The 13,621-nt window shown below is 45.1% G+C and overlaps 1 protein-coding gene across 1 annotated transcript in view; it reads left to right on the forward strand.

Moving 5' to 3' along the window:
- Positions 1 to 3,069: 3,069 nt before the first annotated feature.
- Positions 3,070 to 13,621, forward strand: part of Grap2 (GRB2 related adaptor protein 2) — a 71,117-nt gene continuing 60,565 nt past the window's right edge. Inside the window, exon 1 of the mRNA XM_055603068.1 lies at positions 3,070 to 3,249. The gene's annotated coding sequence lies outside the window, so the exon portion shown is untranslated. The remainder of the gene's footprint in view (positions 3,250 to 13,621) is intronic.

The following is a 13,621-nucleotide window of genomic DNA, read 5'->3' on the forward strand; positions in this document are numbered from 1 at the left end:
TGAAGAAACACCGGTAAGCTCTGTCTTGAGAACTGCTTGTGTGTGGTCACAGCTGCTGTGTTAAGATGGTCATGGTGGTTATGCTCACACGACAGTCAGGGGGATCCTTGTGAAATCTAGAACTCAGGCCAGCTCACATTTCTCTCCATTCAGATTCTCCCGTTGGCTCCCGGCTCGCTCAGAATAAAGGTTCAAGGCTTTACAGCCAGCAAGGCTCTGCCTGGTGTTCTGCCCTCTTTGACCTCTGAACCCACTTCTCTGCCTCACTCACTGTGGCAAGTTCATTCTCATCCTAAGGCTTCATAGCTGTGACTCCTTATTAGCCCAGATTTCCACCAGGCTGATTTCCTTGGTTGGTGGCATTGTTTCTCCCTTTCCCAGAATGTAGGATTCAGCAAGGTAGAGACTGTGCTGTTTCCCTCCGCCTCCCACCCCTGCCTCATACATTCCTAGTCCACCCCTAGAGCCGTGCATGGAGAAGGTGTCCAAAGTTTATTTATTGAGTGACTGGACATCTGAATGCACTCTATTGAACCAGAAGGATATATTTTACTCTACGATGAAATTAAGCACAATTGCGCAAAAGAAGTTCCGTTATGAACGATGACCCTTCAAAAGGAGCTGCTGAATTTTTTTAAGCAAGGGTGGTTTTTAAAAGAAATTTCTCCACTGAGGATAGTGGGATTTCACACCTCCTGAATCCTCCCAATTACTTGCTATTTTTTTTCTAAGTGTCTTCTGACAGCGAAGGCTGAAATACAGATGTCCTCACACTGGGGTCTTCATTCCTAAGCTGCGACTTTGTCCTCCTTCAGTCGCAGAGCAGAAGTGACATAAAGTAAACCACTGAAGTGGCTTCCTCCCCCCCTCGTGTGCTGCCTGCCATGTCTGCTAGTCAGTCAGTGCTTGCTGGCAAAATCAGTTCTCTCTGGGGTTCTTCGGCTCTGCAGTCTGCCCTTTACTTGGAAGGGGAGGGATTCCCCATTAGGGTATATGCTGAAAATCCTCTCAGAGGTTCTGGATAGAACCATTCACCCTTCCTGCCCACGCCCCAGTCCTGCAAGCCAAGTGGGTCATGGTTAAGCATTCCATGCTGAAGACGCGGGAACTACTGCTAGCCAGACACTTTCAGAGCCCTGAAACTTGCCCGTGGAGCTGTTTGATATGATGATGGGACCTAAGAAGGCCCTTAGATCACAAGGGCAGGACTGTGACGCCAGAGTTACTGTTTTAAAATCAGTGATGATTTGATCCTTAAAATTCTTCCTAACATGAAAACATCTTCCTAACATGATCCTGTTCACATGCAACTCAGCTTTAAGGAAATTGTACAAACTTTCATTAATAATAATAATAAAAAAAAAAGCTAGAGAAATGACCTAGTGCAGAAGAGCACACACTACTCTTGCAGAGATTCATGTCTGGCAGCTTACTGTGGCCTGTTACCCCAACCTCAGGAGACCCAGCACTCCACTGGTCTCTGTGGGCATTGCATTCATATATACATACCTACACATATGCTCATAATTCATATGTACATACCTATACACATGCACACAATTACAACTAAAAATCTTCTTAAAATCCTATCACCAAGGAGTTGGGGGCTGCGAATTTTCTTCTTCTAGCTCATTTGAGGAATATTTGCTGAGCACCTACTAGGAGCAAGGTAGCTTGCCAATTCTATCATCAGGCTTCTTCCTTCCCGTTTCAATTGAAATGCTTAACCAGGCAGCTGTGGTAGTACACAGCTATAACTCCAGCAATTGAGCAGGCAGGACCCAAGTCTTGAGGCTGCAGCAAGAAGCTGGAGAGTTCTCGACATAGCCTTGGCTACATTATATACGAAAATCCTGTCTAAAAAAAAAAAAAAAAAGAAGAAGAAGGTGAAGAAGGTGAAGAAGAAGAAGAGGAGGAGGAGGAGGAGGAGGAAGAAGAAGAAAACAATTATAACGAGAAAAGGATTTTAAAAAATAACTCTTCAAGCCTGATGGTGGTTGTGTACTCAGGAGGCAGAGGCAGGGGTGTCTCTGAGTCTGCGGCCAGCCTAGCCTACAGAGTGAGTTCCAGGACAGCTAGGGATACACAGAGAAACCCTGTCTTGAAAAAACTCAAGTAGAATAAAACAAATCTTCAGCAAAGTTCATCATTTAAAGAAGCAATGAGATGTCCCCTCAGAAGACAGGAATGAATAAGTTAAAATTTTAGAACTCCAAATGGAGAAAACTATCCAAAATTAACACCAGTGACATCCCACTATCTCCCTCTTCACCTTGGGTCCAGCCTCCAAACTCTAAAGGCATTGCTTAGCCAGTTGAAATATGTCTCCTTTTTGTGCAAAAAGATTGAAGAACAAAGAGAAAGGAAGCCGCTTTCACAGGCTGCAGGTGGTGTGGGGGCAGGGCCGGTTAGAAATGTGAAGGTGAGAACCGGGAAAGTTGAGGGAGATGATGAGTCTTCAGAAAGCCTTGGGTTCAACCTGCTCAGAGAATGTGAAGCCCCACAGGTCCAGGGAAAGGTCCTTGCTCATGACAGTGGCAAACCTGGGCTTAGAACCTCTGGCTCACCGGCTGGTTAACTCAGTGTGTGTTGCTAACTGGCTCAGAGAGCCACCCTCCCCCTTTCTTTTCTCTCGGGTCGAGATTTTTATCATAAGAGCAAGCAATTTCCCTGAGATGCTAACATTGTGATTGACCAGGGAGACTAACGTGCCCCTCTCCAGCCCCCCACCCCGTAGCCTTTGTGTTTCTCTGGATGGAGAGATGTGAGGCCACCAGCAGCTTGTTAATGGCCCATATTCGGGATCAGACATTTTCTTATGTGAACGTGAACTTTGGGGGCAGGGGGTACTGTTAAAACTGAAACATAAAGGAGCAGGCGTGTTTCGGTGAACCTCCTGCGTTTTGGTTCAACTCTAGCAGCAAGAAAACAAAACCACATAATCTAAGGCTCACGCCCAGCTCTGTGCAGCCGGGTGTCTGCTAGTTCCTGTGTGGTTTGCCTACAGACTGCAGACTGGCTGGGGGTAGCTTGGAGAGAGAGCAAGAGGCAGGGAGGAGGGAGCTGTGTTGATGGATCTGGGGCTTGTACCCTGCTTCTGCGTGGTACTCAGAAGCCAGCACAACGCAACCCTGTAGGCCGAAGCGCAGCAGTCTTGACATTTGAATGCATCTTCCCACCGGCAAAAGACGATTCTAATAACTCGTTGTCAAAGTCGAGATACACACTCAACCTCTTCGCCTCCAAAAGGTATGTCATGCAATGTGAGTGCACGCCCTCTAGAAACCTTGAGCGCTTTAAAGATTCTGTTCTCTATGAGCCAAATCTAATGAAATCTGGTTTTCTAAACATTGCTGTCAATACTTCTTCCGTCCTTCAGCCCGGGTCTCTCATCTAGCTGGTTTATGTTGATAGTGACTGGATTCGGCTTCTGTCAAATGAACTAGAGAAACTTGGTCCTTACTCGGCTCGTAGCAAATAAAAACAGCACCACCACTAACTAGCTTGAGAGCGATATCTGTAAAAGACTTTGGATGTTGGGGCCCCAGAGGTAAAAGTTTCCCTCAGTGATGGTTCAGCGTTTAATCCAAGTCGGGAAGTGGGAGGTGGCAGGGGACTGACCATCAGCGAAGGGAGCCTGGAATCTGAGGTCAGGAACTCTCTCTTGCTCAACTTCTCCACCAGCTCAAACTGCTAGCTGTGGCGGCATCTGGTCTCCTTTTGAAGAGCACTGGTTTGGATTCCTTTAACGAGAAAACTTCCCGTGGGAAGATATAGGATGGGGTGTTGTCTATCTTTGTCTCTTTATTAATAGTTATGTGGCGTCTTTAAGACCATCTCTAATTTCTGCTCTTGTCCCCATCTGTTCCAGAACGTGAGGAAGGAATGCAAAGACCAGGTTTTCACTAACTTGAAAATGACTGCATCTACTCACCTCAATCGCAGCCTTATTAATAAGACACTTGTAACATTCTGCATATTATTAAAAGTACACATCCAGAGGCAAATTAAAGGGGGCTGCTTGAGATCTAAAATGCCGTAGGGATAAAGCAGTCATGAGCACACATTGTCAGAGTGAGAGAAACTTCAGTGGAAGTCTTACATCTGGGTACATTTGTCATAAACTGTTAATTCTTTAGTGGGTCCCTTTTCTTTATTTTTTTTTCTTCATTTTTGATTTCAGAAAGAACTTTTAGTTGAATTTGGTCTCCTTTAGTGACTTGACACGGCCTACAAAGCTACATGTTCATAGGATAATTTTAGAGAGGTCCTCTTTCAAAAAGCCACTGTTCAGTCGTAGTCTTTGTTTGTTTGTTTGTTTGTTTGTTTGTTTTGTTTACAAGACATGGTTTCTCTGTGTAGCCCTGGCTGTCCTGACACTCACTCCGTAGACTGGGCTGGCCTTGAACTCACAGAGATCTGTGTGCAATGTAGGCAGATCTCCCCATGCCAACTTTTAAAAACTTTTGCCTTACACCCTTTTTGAGAATTTTTTTGTGTGTTTTGGGTTTTGGGTTTCTGCCCAAGGAAGCAGCCTCACATCACTGAAGAAAACTACCCTCTTAAACTCAGCTCCGAGAGTCCCCCTGAGAGTGAACTGTAATCTTGTTCTCCCTAGATTGGAATAGCTTTCATCTTTTAAAAATGACTCTACTGAAGCAGAGGGGAAGGAGGTGATCAATCTATTCAATATGAAGAAACGCCTTTGTGGCTAACAACAGCTTTCATGTCTCAGGCCTTCAGTTGTTTTAGACCTACCTCATAGGGAGTTATGAGAATAAAGGAGTTAGCATGGGTACCGCGTATCTCAGTGAAAGGCACCGGGAAAGCACATAATGGGAACATTATTATTTCTCTAAATCTTAATCATTTTCCTTCCCATCTCTTGTACAAAACACATCTCTCTTGCTGTCCAGAGCCATCTCTTTTGGAACCACTGCCTTGTGGAAGAGCTGCCAGTGATCCTGATTTCCACGTGTTTGTTAATTCCCACAGAGTAACACCTGCTGGTGTTGGTAGCTTAAAGAGCTCGTGCCTGAACTTGAGCAAACACGCCCCTTTTCCTGGCTCTAGAAAGGTCTTTAATTGCCCACAAATATGTCATTAAGTGTGATTCCATCGGGGTTTCTTAGCTGAGTCACAGTTGCTGCTGGGTCCATCCAAGGGACAGAATTTTCAAGCTCCCACAAAGCAAGCTCAAGATTTGTTGAAGGAGGACATCCAGGTGACTCAGTGAGTAAAGATGTTTGCCACCAAATCTAACACCCTGAGTTCAAGCCCTGGGACTTGTGTGGCAGAAGAAGAGAAACCCTTCCAACAAGTCACTCCCTAAATCTACACCCATGCCGTAGTAACATGTGGTGGACATGTAAATAATAAATAATATAAAATAATAATAAACAAGAATCTTTAAAAGTTCAAGAAGCCACCTAGCATAGTTATTTGAATCAGAGGGTAGAGGAGGTTAACCCCATCTTGTATAACTCAAGTCTTTGCTCCCCATATCTCTGGATGCAAAGGAGCGCCTCAAGCTCATATATCTCTGCCTTTTTTTTCTCCATTATTATATTTTTGTACTGTTTGAGGATTTTCAGGAAATCACAGCTTCATCCAACAAACATTTCACCAACATTTACTGAGCGATTGCTTTGTGCCGGCACTTGCGCCACACCCTGCACGAGGACACCAAGGTCTCCAGCAAAGGTCACATCGGGTTTCAATAGACTTGAGCCAACAAGAACTCAGTAAATAATGCTTTTCTTTTTAAGTACACAAGCATAGCCCAAAGTTTTAGAGAATTCAATGAAACTGTGGCAGCGTACACAATGATAGAAACCTTTGCCTGCCAAAGATGTTAAGCGCCCGTCTTATGAAGAAAGTTAATTTAACATACAGATTTAAGCAGGACATGGAATCCCAGCACTTGGGAGGCAGAAGCAAAATGATGGGTACAAGTTCAAGGCCACCAGGCCAGCTAGACAGCAATACAGCAAGACTTTATCAAAAAAGTACACAAACTTAATGAAAAGTTAAAATGCTAACTATGCCCCAATTAGGTTTACTAACTTAACCTTCTTCACACCTGCTCTATATGCTGTGTTTCTCTCTGCGTTTCTTGTAAGTTGCAGATGAGTGACAGTTTGCTCCTGAATAATTCAGTTCACACCCAAGAACAAGAACATTCTCTTATATAACCACCTTGCTTCATTATATCTGTGAAGGTAGAGGCCCTAGTAGCTACTACTTAACAGGTAGTCCATATCGGCCTTCCCCATCTTGTCCCGAACTGTCACCTATACCATCATTTCAAAAATACAGAATCTAATCTTTATATCATCTCTCTATTCAACACTGAGGTTTATTGTTCCAAGTTAGAACAGTGAACCTGCAGAAATGCCCTACATTCTGAATTGGTTGTTGCCTTGTGGCTGGTCAGTCAGTCTGCCTCTTTCTTGTCACATAAACTCCATATTAGGACTGAAAGCATGTCAAGGTTGGTGCTTACACATACTTACTCTGTGCACATGTGTGTGGATGAACGTGTAACGGCACACAAGTGGAGGCCAGAGGTAACTTGTAGGAGCTGGTTCTCCTCCTCTATCGTGGCGTTTGGGAATCAGGCTCATCAGGCTTGGCAGCAAGCACCTTTCCCTGCTCTCACCCGCTCTCACTGGATGAACATTTTTCATAAGGGGCCACCGCGTGCTCCGTAATGCATTGTGTCAGGAGGCACATCATTCTGGATTGTTCCACCATTCCCAGTGCCAAGTTTGATTCTGGCTCTAGACATTGATTTTGCTCTAAAGATTTCTCTCCCTCCCTCTCTCCCTCCCTCCCTCTCTTTCTTCCCTCCCTCCCTCTCTCTCTCATTATAAAGGTGCTTGTTTCCCTCTTAAAATTGACAAGTAATTGGAGGGGGTGACACTTTGGCACTGTGCCAACATCCTATTTCCAACTGCTTCCATGTGATGATTTTAGGCCCTAGCCTTAGCCTAAATCAATATTCCATCGGTGTTCATATCTATTTTTTAATATACTTTGAAGATGCATAAGATGTGCTCAGTCACCGCTAGCAACAGCAGCTGTATTTATCTAGCGAGTGTGTAAGTTCACACGGCAGTAATAATAATGAGTTACAGTGGCGGAGTCCTTGCTGTGGAGCCAAACAGCCTAAATCTGAGCCGAGCCCACCATTTGCTGAGTGAACTGAACAAAATTCAGTCTTTGTTTCTTGAGCTGCAAAGGGAGAGTAACGAGGGTGTTAGTGGCGTTGTCTGAGGATTGAATAATTTACACACGTTTCCAAAACAGTGCGTGGTTGATGCGCTTGCTGTTAGTGCCTTGTTGCTCTGCCTCTCATATTGCTTGTAAACTCTGCTTCAGGACCTCCTGCGCCGAGCTAATGCTTCAGAGGCATTAAATTGTTTACTTCCCTGGCATAGTTGAGAAAGCGCTAGTGATATCATTCCTTCACATGTAAGAAAACTGAGTCGCCAAGGAGGTTAAAATACCTCACACAGCGTCACTCACAGTAGAGCCAGGGTTTGATCCCAAGCAGTCTGATTCCAGAACATTCTCTGTGAAAGCTGGCATATGGAAGGAGGAACAACAGGATGGAACCGAATGGAAATCAGCAAAAAAGGGCCACATGTACCAGGGTTGAAGTTGAAAAGCTAGCGTGGCCACCCAAACACATTGCAAGCTCTGGTCTTCTGAAGAAGAACAGCATCCTGGGAGCTACACATTTATTTACCGTACTTACATCACTTAGAACCTTCTCAAACTTATAAGTTTTAAGAAACCTGAAAACGTAAGAAACTTAAAAAACGTGGAAGAGTTGGGAGTGAGGAAGGGAGGACTAGAAGGCAGGGGCAGGAAATGAAAAAGATTAATACAAGAGAGGAGTTATGAGACCTCAAAGCCTCAGGGCAGAAGAGGATATTTTGATGGGAGGGGGCTCGTTTTTTTCACATTCCTGTACTGTAAAAGATTTTACCACTAAAACACTGAGTCTCAGCCTTGTCCAATTCATAAAGGCCACATGGGTTTCCTTGGATGATGGATGTCTGCTGTGGGTCATAATGCCCCCGGGCTGGTTACCTTGGCACTCAGACCTTGCCTCACTCTCTCCGGAACGTACAGTTATAATATCCAGAAAAAAGCCTCCCCAGCTAGGGATTGGTCTGAACCCTCATTAGCATTTCCAGCGGGTTCCAGGGTTATGCCTATCTGCTCCTTAAGTTGCCATTATAGAAGGCTCTCAAGTGTAATTTTCTAAAGAGAACCACAATAAGTGAGTGAAAGGAAGCCAGCATTATTAACGCCTTCATGCATTCCTAGGACCGTCACTGTTCTGCTGCCTCCGCCTTTTCATGTTTTTTAATGAAAAGCAGTCTAACTGATCAACTGGGCATGAAGAATACTTTTCATTTGTTGTTGTTGCTGTTTCCTCCTCTGCACCCCTCAGCCTTCCAGAACCACTGTTTTAACATGTCAGCCTACAAACGGTTTTTGATCTAAGCCTTTTGTCTAATGCCTTATGGGAAAGTATTAGACACGAACTGCTGAGAACTCCGTGGGAACTCAGTCAGTAATGAGTAGATAGTTCTCTTGTTAAATATGAATTTCAAGAAGAACCTAAATAACTAAGAAATATTAATGGGGGAACACAAATAGGAAAAAAAAACTGGTTGATTTGTAACTTGAGATTTGTGCTCATCATTTTATGAGTTGGGGGTTTTAGTCCTTTGTGAAGGAGTGAGGTGTGATGTCAGGATGAGGGAGATGGCTGGGTAGGTAAAGAACTTGCTAGAGAAACATGAACCCCTCCGAGTCTGGATTCTCAGCATGCCTGACTTGCCAGTTCATACATGTAATCCCAGAGCAGAGAAGGCTGAGGCAGGAAGATCCCTGGGACTTGCTGGCCAACCAACATAACAGAATCAAACCTCAGGTTCAGTGAGACACCCTGTTTCAAAATAAGTAGGATAAAAAGCAGTTGATGTTAAGTCAGGGAAAACGTAACAAATTTCAGCACCTTATATATCAAGTTTTTAATCATCTGTTAATAACACTAATTACCCACAGCACAAAATCCTCAGTGGTGGGAGAGGAGAGGAAAAGGAGCGCCACCTCAGGGGGAACCCATGCTTGCATTCAGCCTTCCACCTCTCCACACAGATTGTGCCCTAGTGTCCATCCGTATAAGCCCAACAGGAAAATCTCTCTAGATTTAGGTCACTCTGAGCTTTAAACATGAGTTTTCACTCACGCTCTCACTTGGTCTGAGTAAGGTCTTCAAGGCAGACAAACCGCATGTCTTCCCTCTAATTTCACAGAGAGGGAAAGCAAAGTTGAAGCACCTCACTCAATGTACCCCTGCTGGGATGCACACCCTTTTCCATGCTGTTCGAGGCATGTCATTCTCCCATCAGGGAACCCTCCTTCCCTGGCCTCTGCAGATCTGGATTCAGGCTCTATCTGAGAGAACTAGCTATGTGACCTTCAACAGGTCACAACTCCTCTGGGCCTCCGTTTCCTCTGGTCAAGTGAGCGGTCAGAGCATGTGTTCTTTGACACCCTCTGGTTCTCTGTTGAGAATTAAGTATCCACCCCACACTGACAGTAAATGACTCTTCTTGCCCTATGTGGCAAGACCCCTCACCCTTCCCTGTAAGTCATGAGAGCTGGCATCTGAGTCCATCTTGATGGATTCCTCTGCAAGATCCAAGTCTTATTAGGAACAATAAATATCAGCAGTGCCTTTGCAGGCTACACTGTGTCATTCTGCTGGGCACCTCATTTGCCGCGGGGCTATTTGACAGCAATTATCTTCCGACCCCGTGCTCTGCAGCACGCTCTTTTCTTATCCCTCGTGGGCAGTTCAGAGTGCAACATGGACATAAGCAATGCTGATGGGCTTATTCGGGGCTGGGAGGCCCCGTCTCCCTAGAGAGGTTGTTCTTCTGGAAGGACACAATGCCTCCCACGTGATTTCTCATTAAAAGCTATATCCTTGGGGCTAGGGAGATGGCTCAAGTTAGGCTCACCACACGAGCCTAAGGACCTGAGTTCTAGGACCCACAGAAAAGGTTGAGTGTGGATATGTACCCCTACCATCCTGGTTCTGAGAGAGAAAAGAATCTGTGGGGCTTGCTGACTAGCTGGTCTTCCTGAATCAATGAATTCAGTGAGAGACCCTGCCTCAAAAAATAAAGTGAAGAGCAGCTGAGGAAGACACTGACGCTGACCTCTGGTTTACACACACACACACACACACACACACACACACACACGCATGCACGCACATACCTGGACATGGACATGCTCACCCACAGCCTTTAAGATCTCTTAAATGGGCTTGGCCAGTGGAGCCCCAAGACCAAAGAAGGACATGATGATACCTCCCAAGGACCACTGGCACAGCCAGGCTGGCTAGCCACGGAGGTCACTGCCTGTATTTGTAATTTGCAATTGATGATGGGAAGTCGAGGTTGTGTTTCTCATCATCCTGCTTTTTAAAGTTTCTAAATTGGACTTCAGGCCATGAGGCCGCATCCACATCTTCTGAAGAAGCATACACTGTGCACCATGCCAGGACAGCTGGAGAGAACACTACATCCTGCGAGGAGAGTGATGGAGCATGAAGGAAGCTCCTGGAGGACGTGTTCTATTCTCAGCTTCTCGGATGGCTCAGGGTGCCCCTCCAGTGCCCTGTCCTTGAACAAAGGGACACTAGTCCTTAACCCAGCACACAGGAGACTCGGGAAGATTCATGCATGACAACCCCCAAAGCTTTTGTAGACTGTAAAGCATGCAACATCTCATTGGGAAAAAATGCCTTACACAATCCTTTCTTATTTAAACAAACTCATTTCTGTGGCATTTTGATTCCCTAGATCAATATTTATAAATGGGCCACAGTACATTTTATGAACCAAGGGCCCGCACAGCATCGTAACACAGTACCTCACAAATATCCAAATAAATAAAGGGCAACTGTGAGGGAAGGGCCCCCCCTAACTAGAGAGACACCCCTAGTGCCTGGAAGAAGACAGAGGCAGCTTTTAGACAGAAGGCTGGTTTTCAACAGCATGGCTGAGCAGCAGCCACAGGAAAATAAAGACGTAAGGGAGCAAGGTGCAGGCCTCAGCCAGCTTTGTCAGTTCACATTATATCATAAACCAGGCGGGGGTGGTGGTGCTGATTCAGTTATTAGCATCAAGAGAGTAGCCACAATACTTTGTCATGTAGATGTTACAAAAGATTACCTGTCCAGATACTTTAATTCATCTTTTGGCTGCTGTCTGCAGAAATTCCCTCAGTCTCTTGTTGATTGGGACCCGGATGAACTGAGAACATTTAAGAAGATAAAAATCAAAACTGTAACAGAGTCCTTTTCACTGGGGAGCAAATAATCTTGAAAAAGGCAGGAGAAGCAGAAGAAAATGCTATTGTTGTGGGAAGTCCATGACAAAGAGACCACAGAGAAACTGGCTCGAGGTGGGGATTTTTGGGGAAGACTTCCTGGAGGAGGCATGTCTGAGGGCAGGAGAAGGCATTGATGCATCCAGGCCTGTGTGTGTGTGTGTGTGTGTGTGTGTGTGTGTGTGTGTGTGTGTGTATGTGTGTGTATATGTGTGTGTAAATACAGACATGTAGGTCAGAGGTTGACACTGAGTACCTTCTTTAATTGGTCTCTACATTGTTTTTCTTAACTATTCATATGGGTGTGTATCTCTCTGTGTGTGCACGCATGTATGTGGTGCCCACAAAAACCAGAAGAGGGCATTGGATGCCCTGGAGTTGGAGTTACAGGCAGTTGTAGGCCACTCTATATGGGTGCTGGGAATGGAACCCCAGTCCTCCGTGGGGGCGGCAGAGCGCCCTTAACCCCCGAGCCAGCTCGCTGCTCCCTTTACCTTAGTCTTTTAAATCAGCTCCCTCACTGGACCGGAGCTCAGTGGTTAGCCAGGCTGGTTGCCCACAGCTCTTGGCATCCACCTGCCTCTGCTCCACCCAGGGCTGGGATTACAGACTCTGTGCCTGGCTTTTGTGAGGACATTGGGGATCTGAACTCAGGGCCACATGCTTGAAAGACAAGCACTTTATTGACTGAGCCATTGCCTTGACTCATCCTGAACTTTTTTTTTACACAATGTCAAGGAAATCATGAGAGAAATAGAGTATAATTTGCTGAAAACATCTATTTTGCAAGCAAAATAGGAGAAGGCCCTCATGAGGTATTTTACATTTTGGATCTAGAAATTAAACTTCTGTAACTGGAGCTCTTTCACAGAAAGCCTCTCTCTCTCTCCCTCTCTGTCATGTCCCTTGGAGTCTTCTTTGAAAACAAACAAAAACAAAAACAAACAAACAAAAAAAAAAACCTTAGTTTGTTTAACTCTTTGGGCGGCAGTTTTGCATGTTGCCATCATGTGAAGTAGCCCTCTCCGGAAGGATTCCAATTTAGAACTGTTCTTCAGTCAGGGTGCCCAGAACAGAAGAGAGGTCTGACTGTGCCAATACCACAGGGTAATTCTCCCTCTACTTCTATTAATACAGCCCACGACTGGATTAGCCTCTGTGGGCCGTTACATCACACTGCTGACTCATCCCGAAACTGGTCAGCTAGAACCCCAAAGTTCTCATGTGCCTAGTGTTCATTTTCTCTCTCCCTGCCCCCTCCCTCTCTTTCTCCCCTCTGTGTATGTTTGTGGTGTGTGTGTATGTGTGTATGTGTGTATGAGGGAGGGGGGAGAAAAGGAACACTAGGCACAGAGACTTAATAATGACATTTATCCTTATTACATCTGATGATAACATCTGTCAGAATATCCCAGAACGGGCAGATTAGCTCTCCTTCCCTCAGGGGAAGGGAGTACTCATCAGCTAGAGCACAGCTAATCTCAAAGGCTTTGGAACTGCGTTCTCTCCCCTGTCTGTGAGCCATCCTCTGTAGCTCTGTAGCTCTAGACATGCTAGGACCTCACTGGAAAACAGTCACAGACGTAGTGGTCACCTCCTTTCCAAGGTTACGCAAAGACCTGGGTGTGTACAAAACCCAAAGTCAGTGTTAGCTTGAGCAGTGCTCTGCGAGAGGAGGAAAAGTTTTATGTCAGGCTCTGGGCAGCTTTCAGGCGATCTGATCACACTTGTCCCGACATGTTACAGCCAGTGGGCATTCACTTGTGCAACGGCTTTAAAGATATGACTGGCTCTCTGATTTGGTGTTGTAATGACATTGTGTGGGGTTAATAAAATTTTGAGTGAAATTATTTGCCATTTGAGTAGATGCCATAAGGTTTTTCTTCTTTGTGAAATGGATTAAAGGTGACTCTTAAAAGGTATAAAGAGCACATGAATGAGGGATGGTTTCATGCCAAAAGCATGAGTTCTCTACGCTTCAGTTTTCATAATGAGTTGCTTTGTCATGTTCCTTGGGACTCTCCAACATAACTGAGGATTCTAGATTTATAAGAAAATGGGCAGCAGTTGGAGGTAGAGGCACGTATGGTCTACACAGCAAGTTCAAGGGCAACCTGTGCTACATAGCGAGACCTTGTATTAGAAGGAAAGAAAGAAAGAAAGAAAGAAAGAAAGAAAGAAAGAAAGAAAGAAA

The sequence above is a fragment of the Psammomys obesus genome, unplaced genomic scaffold (genome assembly GCF_907164565.1).
Source record: "Psammomys obesus unplaced genomic scaffold, mPsaObe1.curated_primary_1811, whole genome shotgun sequence".
Classification (NCBI taxonomy): Eukaryota; Metazoa; Chordata; class Mammalia; order Rodentia; family Muridae; genus Psammomys; species Psammomys obesus.